Genomic DNA, 13,101 nt, shown 5'->3' with positions numbered 1-13,101 from the left:
ATATAATAATATTCACATGTTCATATTTCTGGGCTCGTTATTCTTTATCTGGGCAACCAAAATACTAAAGATGGTTTCCCACAATAGTAAAAAGTTAGTTTCAATCCCTGGCATATCATTGTAACTTTATTGTTTAACTGCATTGCATTAAAATTGTGATTGAGGTAAGCTTGTTGTTTATAGTATATTTACTTTTGAGCTCGACTATTATATATGAAATATATATAGTGTAGCTATCCTACTCACCCCGGCGTAGGTGCGCGCATTGGAATGTTTGCGTACCACCTCGAATATATTTCCTATGTCCATTGACATATTGCTTTCATACATGTATTTTGCTTCTTAACCAACATGACCCCAATGTATAAACAAAAGCAGATAACTGTATCAAGCATTTTGTAACAATTATGGCCTTTTTTTCACTAAGAATAAGCATATAATTGATAAATCTATTTTAAAGTTTGCGTACCACCTTTAAATTGCCACAACTTTTTTATTATGCTCTCCCCAAATTTTTTAAGGGGGGAGCATATAGTCGCCGCTTTGTCTGTCCGTCCATGCACAATTTTTGTCCGGACTATTTCTCAGCAACTAATGACTGGAATTCAATTTAACTTAATGGGAAGCTTCACTACCAAGAGGAGACATGCATATTATTAGCCGGTTCTGGTCAGGTGATTTTTCACAGAGTTACAATGTATGGCCCTATGAAATTTTCCATTAACTGTTCATATAACGCGATCTACCTGTTGGCGTATTCGCTATTACTGGGAAAAATCTAGTTTTTGATTAAATCACGAAAAAGTGGTGTTTTTTATTGCACAATCGCTATAAACATGTGGCTTGGCCGGAAGTACATGTAGCCTTAATAGCAACCCCAAGACAATTCACCCCCAGGAGACAATTGACGGGCTAGACAATTCAAATTAGATTTTTCATACCCCAATTTTTCGATTTTCGTAATCATTTTTGTCGTACCCAAATGTTTTTCGTACCCAAATTTGTTCGTACCTAAAAAAAAATTCGTGCCCATTATTTTCGTACCCAAATGTTTTTCGTACCCAAATTTTACGTACCCAATTTTTTTCGTACCCCTTTTTTTTCATGCCCAATTTTTTTCGTACCCATTTTTTTCGTACCTAAATTTTTGTTCGTACCAAATTTTTTCCGTAACAATTTTTTTTTTTCGTACCCATTTTTTTCGTACCCAAATGTTTTTTGTTCCTAATTGTTTTCGTACCCAATTTTTTTTTCGTACCAATTTTTTTCGTACCAAAATGTTTTTCGTACCCAAATTTGTTCGTACCCATTTTTTTTTCGTACCAATCTTTTTCGTACCCAAATTTGTTCGTACCCAATTTTTTTTTCATACCCATTTTTTTCGTACCCAAATAAAAAAATCGTACCCATTTTTTTAGTACCCAAATTTGTTTCGTACCCAAATTTTTATTTGTACACATTTTTTTCGTACCCAAATAGTTTTCGTACCCTATTTTTTTTTGTTTCCTTTATTTTTTTGTACTCTAATTTGTTTTCGTAACCAAATTAGTTTTTTTTCCTGCCCATATTATGTTCGTACCCATTATTTCTTCGTACACAAATTTGTTCGTACCCAAATTTTTTCGTACCCATATGTCGTACTCAAATTTTTTTCGTACACAAATTTGTTCGTACCTAATTTTTTATTCGTACCCATTTTTTTCGTACCCAAATAGTTTTTCGTACCTTTATTTTGTTCGTACCCTTTTTTTTTTCGTACTCAAATTTGTTTTCGTACCCAAATTATTTTTTTTTCGTACCCACTGCCCACATATTTTTTCGTACCCAAATTTTTGTCGAAATAATCGGCTTTCAATTTGATTTGATCTCTCCACTCATTCCATCCCGCGAAACCCTTAAGGTGTCGCAACTCTAGTATAAGAAAAACTATTCAACGTTTATACCTACATATTAACTTCACATGTTTCATCAATCGTTTAACGCTTTACTTTTGTATTAGTATATACATAAACAAAGTACACTACGGTTTCATAAACTGGAGATGAATCTTAAAATCACTGCGGGGCCTTAATAGCACGTTACTTATTGACCAACAGTTAAATACGGGACCTAAGTACACACACTGTATTTAAACATATAGAGTTTTGTAAATATATGTATCAATAATTATGCTTACTAAACATCAGAAATAACCATGCCAAATATATTTCAATTTCAATAAGAACATGTTTTTATTTGTTGTTTTTTCATTTTATTGTCGTAATGAGACAGTTTGTATCAAGTCGATACATATATAACATTTATCACAGGCTCAAGAAAAGCAGTTTGTAATCCTTTTACATTTTTAACGATATAATCTATTTAGATCTCGCGATTTGTTTATGTTGAACATGTGTCAATGCTCTTTAAGTGTTGTTTCCGTTGTTAACGGATATGCTGATTTTCTAGTAACGATTTATTGACGATAGGTTTAAGAAAAAGTCAAACATATAATTTTACTAATCGTTTATAAAGTCACTATACGGAAAAAACATGTAATAAATCCCGTTGAACATATATAGAAATATAAGTTGTTTTTCATGTGTGATTTAATTGTGATTTATGAATCGTTATAGAAGAAAATAACGAGTGACTCAGCACCCAGTGAAAATATGGTTGTTCAATGAACAAGGGTAGACTTATTATTAGATCATAAACCGAAATCAACGAATTATATTGTATTATAATTTTATTTTATAATTTAATGCAATAATTACAGTTGTAGCGGCGTTGTACCAAATAATGGCTATGTGGATTATTTTGTATATATTTGTTAATTGTTCTGCACTCAATTACACACAATGTTAATTACACTGGTAGACTAATGTTGTAGATGTAAATAAACAGTGTTACATGTTTGTATACCATATTTAACGTGTTGTGTAAATTCTTCAAATTTTATTCTACACGTACGTTGCATAATTATAAATGCATATTCATCGCCCAATTGATTCTATGTATTTATTTTATCAACGAACTGTTTGCAAACATGTCTTTCTTAATATAACACACATTGTCTGTATGCAGATTATATATTCTGTTCACAACACTTATTCTGATTATACATGGGTATTCGGTACGGTTTGTGTAGAGACAAAAAGAAACATAAACTGGTTAAAAGAGGCACTTTCACTCTATTGTCAGGTATGTTTTATCTTGGGTGTTATGAGGATAAAAGTGCCAAACGTGTCCTCCCACATGCGGTGGCAGAAGCACGAAACAACAACACATCAGGGGAGTGTGGACGTCGTTGCAGTGACTACAGATATGCTGGCGTGGAGGTGGTGTTTGTCTTGAATATATGCATTGTGTGACTAGGGAAGTCAACTTGTCCGTGGGTTTATATTTGAACGTTCTATTAAATAATTGCTAGCATTATTATTACGCGGTCGCATAACATGTTTAAATTGAAGATTTGCAAACGCCTATGACTTTTTGCGACACTCTTCTTAACCTGATGTATTTTAATATAGATCTTTCGAAAGCTTAGGATTGGAAACCAAACAACCCTGATCACATGCGGACACCATTTAAATAGCATATTGTAAGAAACTAATCTTTAGTACTTTCTTACCGCATTACAATGCAATAAGTTGTCAGATACACACATATGTTAAGTTATTTGTTTGTGTTTTTTTATTAAATACTAATATACACACTTTTCTATTTTGTGTACGATCACGAAATGATTTATTCATCAGAAGTTCATGTTCTTATGACTAATATGATCAATTTGACCATCACTGGCATAATACTCTTATACAACGCATCGCGAAAAAAAACAGCATTCAATTAAAATGAATACATATAATAACAAAATGTACAAATAAACATATATTAGTGATAAAAAGGGTTTTGAAGTGCAATAGTCCTTGTCTGATTATGAAGCTATGTAGGTTTCGACTATGAATGCACAGTTTGAGTTCAGTAGTCGCTGATTAAAATTTTGACTTATTTTATGTCGCAAAGACTGCTGTTGCAAGTCTTCGAATAGCTTGATTATGTACTTATAATAACTTGTGCGTTTAGTACGGGTGGGAATGCTATTGTGGTAATACCCTGATCGCAACAGCAATGCCGGAATCGGAGTGTCGGATACACTGTCCAGGAAACTATAGCACAAAATGTGGTGGTTATTCGAGGATAAGCATCTATACTAATCAGGGTAAATAATATTAATTATAACGATTATTACTCGTAATACAAGTCCATTAAGCACATGTGCACGTGTGTTATCAATGTGTACAATTTTAGGCCCAATATGTTGAAGACAACAGCTGTAGACGCCGTATCTAGATAGATATTATATTACGGTCAATAGTATTTACTTTGAAGATTAAGTTCATAAGTCATTTCAATAACAATGCTAACAATACAGCGGGTCCTTGGTTGATCCTTTGATAATCAATTATTTATGTATCATAAATACCTGCCGTGCATTTTCTCTTCACAGCATGCGCACCACCTCCAACGATTGCAAACGTAAATTCAACGTTACGAAAAGGAATCAATATAACATACGGTTCAATCGCTGATGTTTACTGTGACCTGGGTTTTATTAGCAAACCCACAATCACTTGCCTTTCTAACACATCATGGGAAAGAGTGGCCTGTGAACAACCAGGTTATATTGTTATCATCTATGTTAAATGTTTACATTTAAAATTATGTTTTACGATTGTAAGGATGTTTGAATGATGCATATCATATTCGCATTATGATTTTTGTATTACATTACAACATATTACAGTCTTTCTAATGATAACAAATGTTGAATAATTTGATATTTTAACATTTGTCCATGGAATTGAACTGCTCAATTAATAGGATTTATTCTTTATTCATCGACTTGATCTTTCCCATGGTTAATTCATAATGTCATACTTTGGTGTAGTTTACATACAAATGTAAATAATTATTCTTAAAAAGCAGAACATATTTTTAACTTTTGTCATATAACCTTCTACTGCAAGTTTTCGGACATTTTAATTGTTTGCGCACTCTACGTTTTTGCAAACCCTCTTTGATAATCAGGCTAATTACTTTTCGCGACTTTTATTTGTTGGACACCAATATTGCCAGAATAACAAATCCCCGAAAATCTATTGCAAACGTTGTTTTGGTCAATCGCTATATGTATCAATTAAAGTTAATGGTTAAAAAATGATACCTTTGATTGTGTTTTAAATATGTTTTTTTGAATTTGCAACAAATTAAATAATTCTTACCTTAATGTTAATAACTTTTGCGTAATAATATTAAAATATAGAATTCAGTAAGTTTAAAAAAAAGATACATGTATTTCATTAACAAAATGATATCTTTTTAAAACGGGTTCGTGTCAAATATGATAAAAGAAATAAACGTTTTGTATACTTCATTCGCCAAGATGTAAAAGGAGTTATCAGATACATTATATCTTCGAAATTTATATGCCAGTTTTCGATGACCGGATTCTTCTCATCTTCAAAGGAAGAATCTGATAAAAACACTAGAGGCATGTTTGCTGAGAATTATCACATTAAACGACATAATTTACAGTTATTCAGCCAAACGAAAACCTCATTCAAACCACTTAAACGCGAGATCAGCATATTGTAAAACATCCAGCAATGTCCTATGGTTTAACTTAATATATTGTGCATTTTGTCTACACAGTTACGTCACCTGCCTATTACAGATTGTACAATTCGTTTAATGTATCGTGAGCAACATTTGTATTAGATTTTGGTTTGTGATAAGTGTAATAATAAAGTTCACTGTGTGTATGCGTGCAGGATTAAGTGCTAAATATTGGCAGAATATAAACATGTATAAGATGTTCAGTAAACATTCACCGCGGCAAATCCAATAACGCACAGTATACTTACAGGACCTGAAGCTGATTTTACAGTAAGCACAACACCTGTATTAACGACTAACTCGTCAACCCATAAAGGATCCGCTACTGGTAGGTAAACTTCTACTTATAAACTTTATTGTCGAATGGTTCTTCCTTTAAGTGTAATTCTCCAAGAGATACGACCCATCCGTGTATTCACCAGTACATTTTTACGCCTGACGGTTACACAACCCGACGGTTGCATGACAATAGATTTCATTTAAATCACCCTTCCACGTAAAAAAAATATAATACGACATATATTAAACATATACATATTCCCAATATTGGTCTCATACTCCAAGACTGTACCGAGTATAAGCACCATTAAGCGCTAAAAACAATACTCTGTAAATATGTAGCATTGTGTGTGCACATCATACCACATCAGTAATGATGCATATGGCAATAATTATATTTAACACATGGTCAGCCAGTTAACATGAATCCCGTGCAAGAACAAACTAATGTATATTTATAGTAACATTATTTTTTTACAATATTTATAAAGATCAATGTCAGGTTTATATAGGCAAGTCATACTTACATAATCGCCAAACTAGGATTGACATGATATGCAAAACAATTGAAGCACCGCTTTTGATAACGAGCGTATTGCATGATTGACAAATACAAACATTATATACAAATATAGACTTCACAGTAGTGATTTCATATTTACATTTGTTTCAGCTGTATATGTAGGTATCGGTGTGGCAGTTGGATTAGTGTGCGCAGTAGGAGCAGTCATTGTCATTATTGTACTGCGAAGAAGGTATTGCGTTATGTGTGTAATAAGTCAATGTAATATCCATGTCACAAAACTTAATCATGCATTTTAAATGTCGCTTTATTAAATATAATTATAGCTGTGCAACGCATGTTAATAGCGTCATGGCAAATATATCAATAAAGACAAAGATTGTTGTTATAATTGGTACTATGAATATTCGCAATGCCGTTTCAAAAATCGTTTAGAGATATAATTTTGCTAGAAAGTACATGTACTCTTATTTTTGAAGATTATAATATACATGTTTGCATGATCTTATAGTTCATACATAAACAATCATACAACTGATTTAAAAAATGTTTTGTTTAATGTTCGGATAAAACTATTTCAGAGGTGCATTTGCGTGCACACATGGGAAGAATAATGACACCGCTGACAAAACTACCGCCGGATCACTCACGTTTGAAATCAGATCGTATGGCAATACCGGTGACACTCATAAATATTGCGTGCAATCATCAGTTGAAGGCAAGGTAGATCATTATAACCCAGCAGGTGAACCACATCAGGGCAATGATGATATTGATCATTATTATTCAACCGAAGTAACTGAAGAATCATATGAACGTATGAAATATGGCAACGAAGTATATGACCACACAACGAATACCTTATCATCTGAATCCGATAGCAGGGAACGGGACAATATCTACAACAAACTCAAAACAGATCAGCACGGAGACTATGACCACTTTGCAAGACACGAGCATAACATGTCCCGTCCGGGCAACGACTACAATACAACTTATATTGCGAGCATGAACGACGGCATCGGAGACTATAATCATATTTTTAGTACAGCCATCGAAGGAGAAAATGGCACGACAGATCGGGGACAAGGGGGCTATGATTTTATGCATGGGAAAAGGACAAACCTTCCACAATGCGACGATACGGATTATGCTCACGCCCAAATTTACACAGGAATTAAGTAAAGTAATTATGGAATAATTATTTTGATGTTCATAGTATGTGACGTAAAGGCCGAAACATTGCGATACATACTAGTCTGGTGGAGAAAAAACTCTAAATTAAAAAAAAATTGCAACAACGTGCATGACAAATAGAACATTTGCTTCAAAATTTATTAAAATATCGTTTCTACCTATGAAACAATAGAAACACGTTTACACGGGAACTGCAGCTCGTACGTGCCATAAATTAATACACCGAAAATTGTTTCGAAAGTAGGCTTTCGTCTTTAATGACGGTATCGCGCATACTATGTTAATTGCAAAGATGTTAATTGTATGATGTAAATGCACTCGTACGGTATATCTAGTATATTTACAATTATACCATATCATTTATATGCGATTAAAGTTGTACCACCTGCAATAATTGAAACATATTCATAGCATCGAACGATTAGTGGAGTGATTGTATTGGTACAATGTGTGTGTGTGTACTTAAACCATGATTTCATATACGTACACATTGCAATAATAACACATAGAGTAATTGCTGATCGAGAACTATTATACTTATAGCTCATTCAGCAACAACATTGCCGTTATTTCGTTCCTAATAATAAGAGTTGCAATTTTATTTTGTTTGCTTGCTGCATATTTCATTCCAAAGAAATCTCACGTATCCGGAAAATATTTGGAATTTGTTTTCATATCTGTTTTTAATATTCTACTACTACATTAAAGAGTAATATGGTATTTTTTTCGAAGCAGCTTTATTATCAACGGCCACCGAAAGAACAGCAACAAATGGTGCATTCAAAGGCTTAATTTTACTTAAAATTGTTCCTGTTTTTTAAGAGTTTTATTTTACTTTGAAACGTATTTGCAAATTTTGCATTCTCAGAGGATGTTTAGATCTTTCCATGGGATTTTTCGTTTTCCCGCGGGATCTCTCGTTTTTCCGTATAACATTAGCCAGCAAAAAAAATACACAATTCCTCTTGGAACCACATTTAAAGTGTCACTGACTGTTTATTGTCCATACAAAATTAATTTTCAATGAAGTTTTGTGATATAAAATCGCATGAGGTGTATTCACAACCAATGTTTATCATTGAGAAAAGTTTACACGTTCACAACGTTATTACCGTGATATGGCAAATTGCACAAGATATTTGGATATGTTGATTGAATAAACTCGAGGATTGTTAATAGTTTTGTATTAAGTTTTGAGATGGTTGTTATTGAATTTATATTTTATCTGTGACAAAATGAGAACGCATGTGACCTGTAAATTTATTAGTGAAGTAAACCAGTGTTTAATACGAATTATTAAATAAATCTGAAAATGCAGTTCATAGTAAATATTAAGACATATTAAACAAAACATATACTTTACCGGCGTATTTTCTAATGTAGCACGCACTACATTCTCAAGCTTTAATAATGTGTAACATATTTATGTCAATTCGATGCCGAAGTGATTGTGTGTACTCACAGAATAATATAAATTACAACATAGCCTATCCACTATAATCATTAACGATTTATACATTTTAGTATTCTTTCAACTGAATGATCTATTAATAAACGTTATAAGTCTGAATATATGTTAGATTATATTCTATTTAATTATCTATTGTGAAAGGAAAAGCATATTAACGATCCCGTCATTAAGCATAAGTTAATACTGAATTAGATGTAGACAACATGCACATAACCGTAATTATTTTAACACGTTAGTTTAATTTTAATGTTTGCCCATATGTGCTTAAATTGCAAATGAGATGCAAGAATAAGTATATGTTTATAAAATCTTGAACAATGTCCGTTTCGTGTCAAAAATTGTGGACACGTAATTGTCTGTATTTTCACGAGAGTACGTCACTTGGTTGAATTCGGAGCTTCATTGTATTAATACACCCGTTGCGATGAGCCGCGTGTGGGGTTTTGGCGTGTAAATCTTGTACTGTCAACATCTGAAATGTGGCTATAGTCGCCGACGCCATCGTTTCTTAGCGCCAAAGCAGTTGTACCATAGTCATTGCCTTCGTGAGAAATATAATGCTCGCGTCTTCCGACGTGGTAATAGTCTCCAGAACGGTCCAATTTGATTTTATTGTAGACATCAATTGGCTTCATGTAATTTGGCCCGGTGGTTACAGCATTGGTTGAGTAGTCATATTCACCGTTGTCGTCTTTCACACTTTAATAAGGTTTATCTTTGTCATCAATAGCACTATACTGATCAGTCTCGCGATGTTCCTCATTGGGTTCTTTTTCTTTTTAAAATGATTAGATATGCCTTCAGCTGACTGCGCGCCATTCTCAAGTCTCAAGTATAAATTAGTTATGATTTTCAACGTTCTTTATACAACCTGCTTTAAATCGCGAGTGTTCCGACGTCAGATTTATTAATGTTCAGCCCCAGCATGCACTGCAATATACTCCTGAAATAATTTGATATTAAAAACGATGTTAAAGTCTATAGTTTTGAGATAAAAAAATATTATAATAGTCACGTATAAATCAGCCTTTTACACATAACATAATATGTATTTTCTAACAAAGAAGTTCTTAATTAAACGACCTAATTATTTATAATGTTTTATTATTTAGCTCTATAACAGTTAGGTCCGTGGTTGCTGTATCCGATACATAATAAAATAAATACATATCGATTTTTCTTTTTAAAGGACAGGGGCCGTATTCCAGTAGCTTCTTAAGTTTTCACTTATGATAACGAAATTTCTTAAATAAATGTCTTAAGTTAAATTTGAAATGTCAGAAACAAAACATGAGACGCTTAGTACTTCTCTTTAAGAAATTCTTTTAAGAGTTAAAGGAAGTTAACTTAATTTTAAATATATGAGAAAAATACACCGAGTTAAGAAATTTATTATGTTTATGAAGCTACCAGAATTCAACTTTAGAGAAATCTTATGTTTAAAGAGAAAAATGGCGGAGATAAGGAAAAATATTGCGCAATATTTCAACTTAAGTTATTTTTTGACTTAAGAAGCTACTGGAATACGGCCCCAGGTTTATTTTAGTGATAGTAAAATCTATATTGTTATTTTATAGTTATATCATTATATGTATAGCATTCAAATGATTAAATTGCACTTACCGAGAACAGCTGATGTTTTGTTAATTGCAGTAGAATGGATAATTTACTGAGAGTCTTCATCCATAAATCCACCACGTCGTATACTATTCCACGAGGCTGCATGCTTATCATTGTCTAAACATAACGCATTGCCATCCGTCCAGTAATAGTTAAAGGCTGCTTATATATGACGACAGTCGCTGATGCATCTGATCAATTAATATTTGAATTTATAAATAAGGATGATAACCAATATAATTAATGTACAGATCGGATTGATACAGCATGCACTGCCATTGAAATACTTCTTTATACACGTTACCATAACTATACGCACAATTTGCAACATATAATTGTGTTGTAATATATAACATTTGATATTGTGTGTAATTCGTATTATTTGTATAACCATTTTGCATTAGGTCGTTCCTTTTACAATGTTATGTATAATTTTACCTGTATGTGAACTGTTGCTGCACATTACTTTAATTGGTGTATCTTTTGTACATTGCCCCCATTCAAACCTCGGGTGATAGTATTCCATACATTCTCCGCCCTTATTGTTTACGATAGGAAATACTTTTCCGCTTGCTTAACGTAGATCATATTCTAAATTACGTACATAGCAACTGCGTTCAAACAGACATAATATTACAAACTTTTTAATAGAATTTGTTATGATAGAAGATGAAAGACTGTTTAAGACTGTGCAGGCATAGCATCCTTATGGACGTCTATCTACACACACTTAATATTATATTACTCATAGCGATATGATTAAATGTATTGCTGTATTATAAATGTAATATGTATGTATGTGAGTAGTAAAAATATTTGAACACCGAGATAGCCTAGTTTATATGTAACCGTTCATACGATTGGTAATCTCCCTTTAATAAAGCATTGTGCTCGTCGTCCGTATGCACGTACGTAAGTCCCGAAGTTTTCGTTTTTGTTTCATTATTTTTAACGTCTGGCTTGCTCTTGTTTAAATGTTCAAATGTGAGTATTCAGTGTGAGTAGATAATCGCAAAGAAATAAAATTAAGATGCGACTAATTTTGACCCTTTAAATTGCCCATCATACACTATAGCGAATATTAAAACCTTTTCTTTAAATACTGGTTGGATCACGCTCAAACTTTAAAAGTAGAATGGCTTTCATGCGTAAATGATCTTTTAAAAGAAAGTTAAGCTTCCACGATCGCTATTGTAAAGTTGGTATTAAACAACTGTTGTTGTTCAATCCTATTTAACTACTTAATACATAACGCTAAAGCTGTCACTGCCAGTCCAATGACCTTAACGTGGTGATGAGTGTAAACAAATGAATTGTTTGTGTGACAAGTTTTGGTAGTAAAGTATAACCCTGATGATAAATGATAAATATGAATAGTCCCTAAATGTGGTGTGTTCAATACCTGTTTAACTTCTAGATGGATCTCAGTCAAACTTTCACACGTCAATGGTCTAATTTGTAGAGGAACGTAAAGAAACAAGGCCCTTTGTATGTTTGCATGTTTTTCCACTATAGTTAAAAATCGTTATGTGTAAAAGTGCTTTTACTTCTTGGCGGATTGTGCTGCAATTTTTACAGGTTGATGGAGGGTATTTTGATTTGTCTCGGTAGAATATATATTGAACTTTTTGTGCCCAACATGTTTTGTGGTGGCATCGGGGTCTGTGGTTAAGTTATAGATTTCTATTATGCTAATCAAATAATTATTAACATGGTTTTATTTATGAAAAAATGCATGCATGCACATCAAGTATGATTTAGAGTAGATATAGTAAAACTAATGTAGTTAAAATATATAGCTATATTGCTCTTATACTCATACCGATTAAACTGGAATGTTTACTCATAACTTACTTCAATAAAGAAAAATAACAGTGTACCAATATTCGTTTTGCAAGTAATTTCTACTATCGGTGTCCACATAATATAAGTTTTATGTATTTCACATGTGTATTATTTAATTATTAGAAATATCGCACAGTTTAATTACTTCTTTCTGTTTGTTGAGAAAATGCGAACTTTTCAGTTCTGATGTACAAGACAATAACACAATGGATTCTCAGTATGAAATGTTTACGTAAGCTGCTATAAAACCAATGTTATTAAACCGTTAGCTTTTTTTCTTCATAAAATGTCTACAGCTTAGTCCATATGAATATAATCTACCATTACTTTACGTTAAGGAAGAAAATGCATATATTTATCAAACGTGCCCAACTGATGATATTATGTTTTGTTACCTACCGGTTATTTGAGTGAAAAAGGCAACACAATCCTTTGGGTGTGGCACTACTTCTTGCAAAATTGTCCATGTGATGTGTTCTGTGGACAAATCATCTCGACATTTAAG

The sequence above is a fragment of the Dreissena polymorpha genome, chromosome 15 (genome assembly GCF_020536995.1).
Source record: "Dreissena polymorpha isolate Duluth1 chromosome 15, UMN_Dpol_1.0, whole genome shotgun sequence".
Classification (NCBI taxonomy): Eukaryota; Metazoa; Mollusca; class Bivalvia; order Myida; family Dreissenidae; genus Dreissena; species Dreissena polymorpha.
This window is presented reverse-complemented; position numbering follows the sequence as displayed.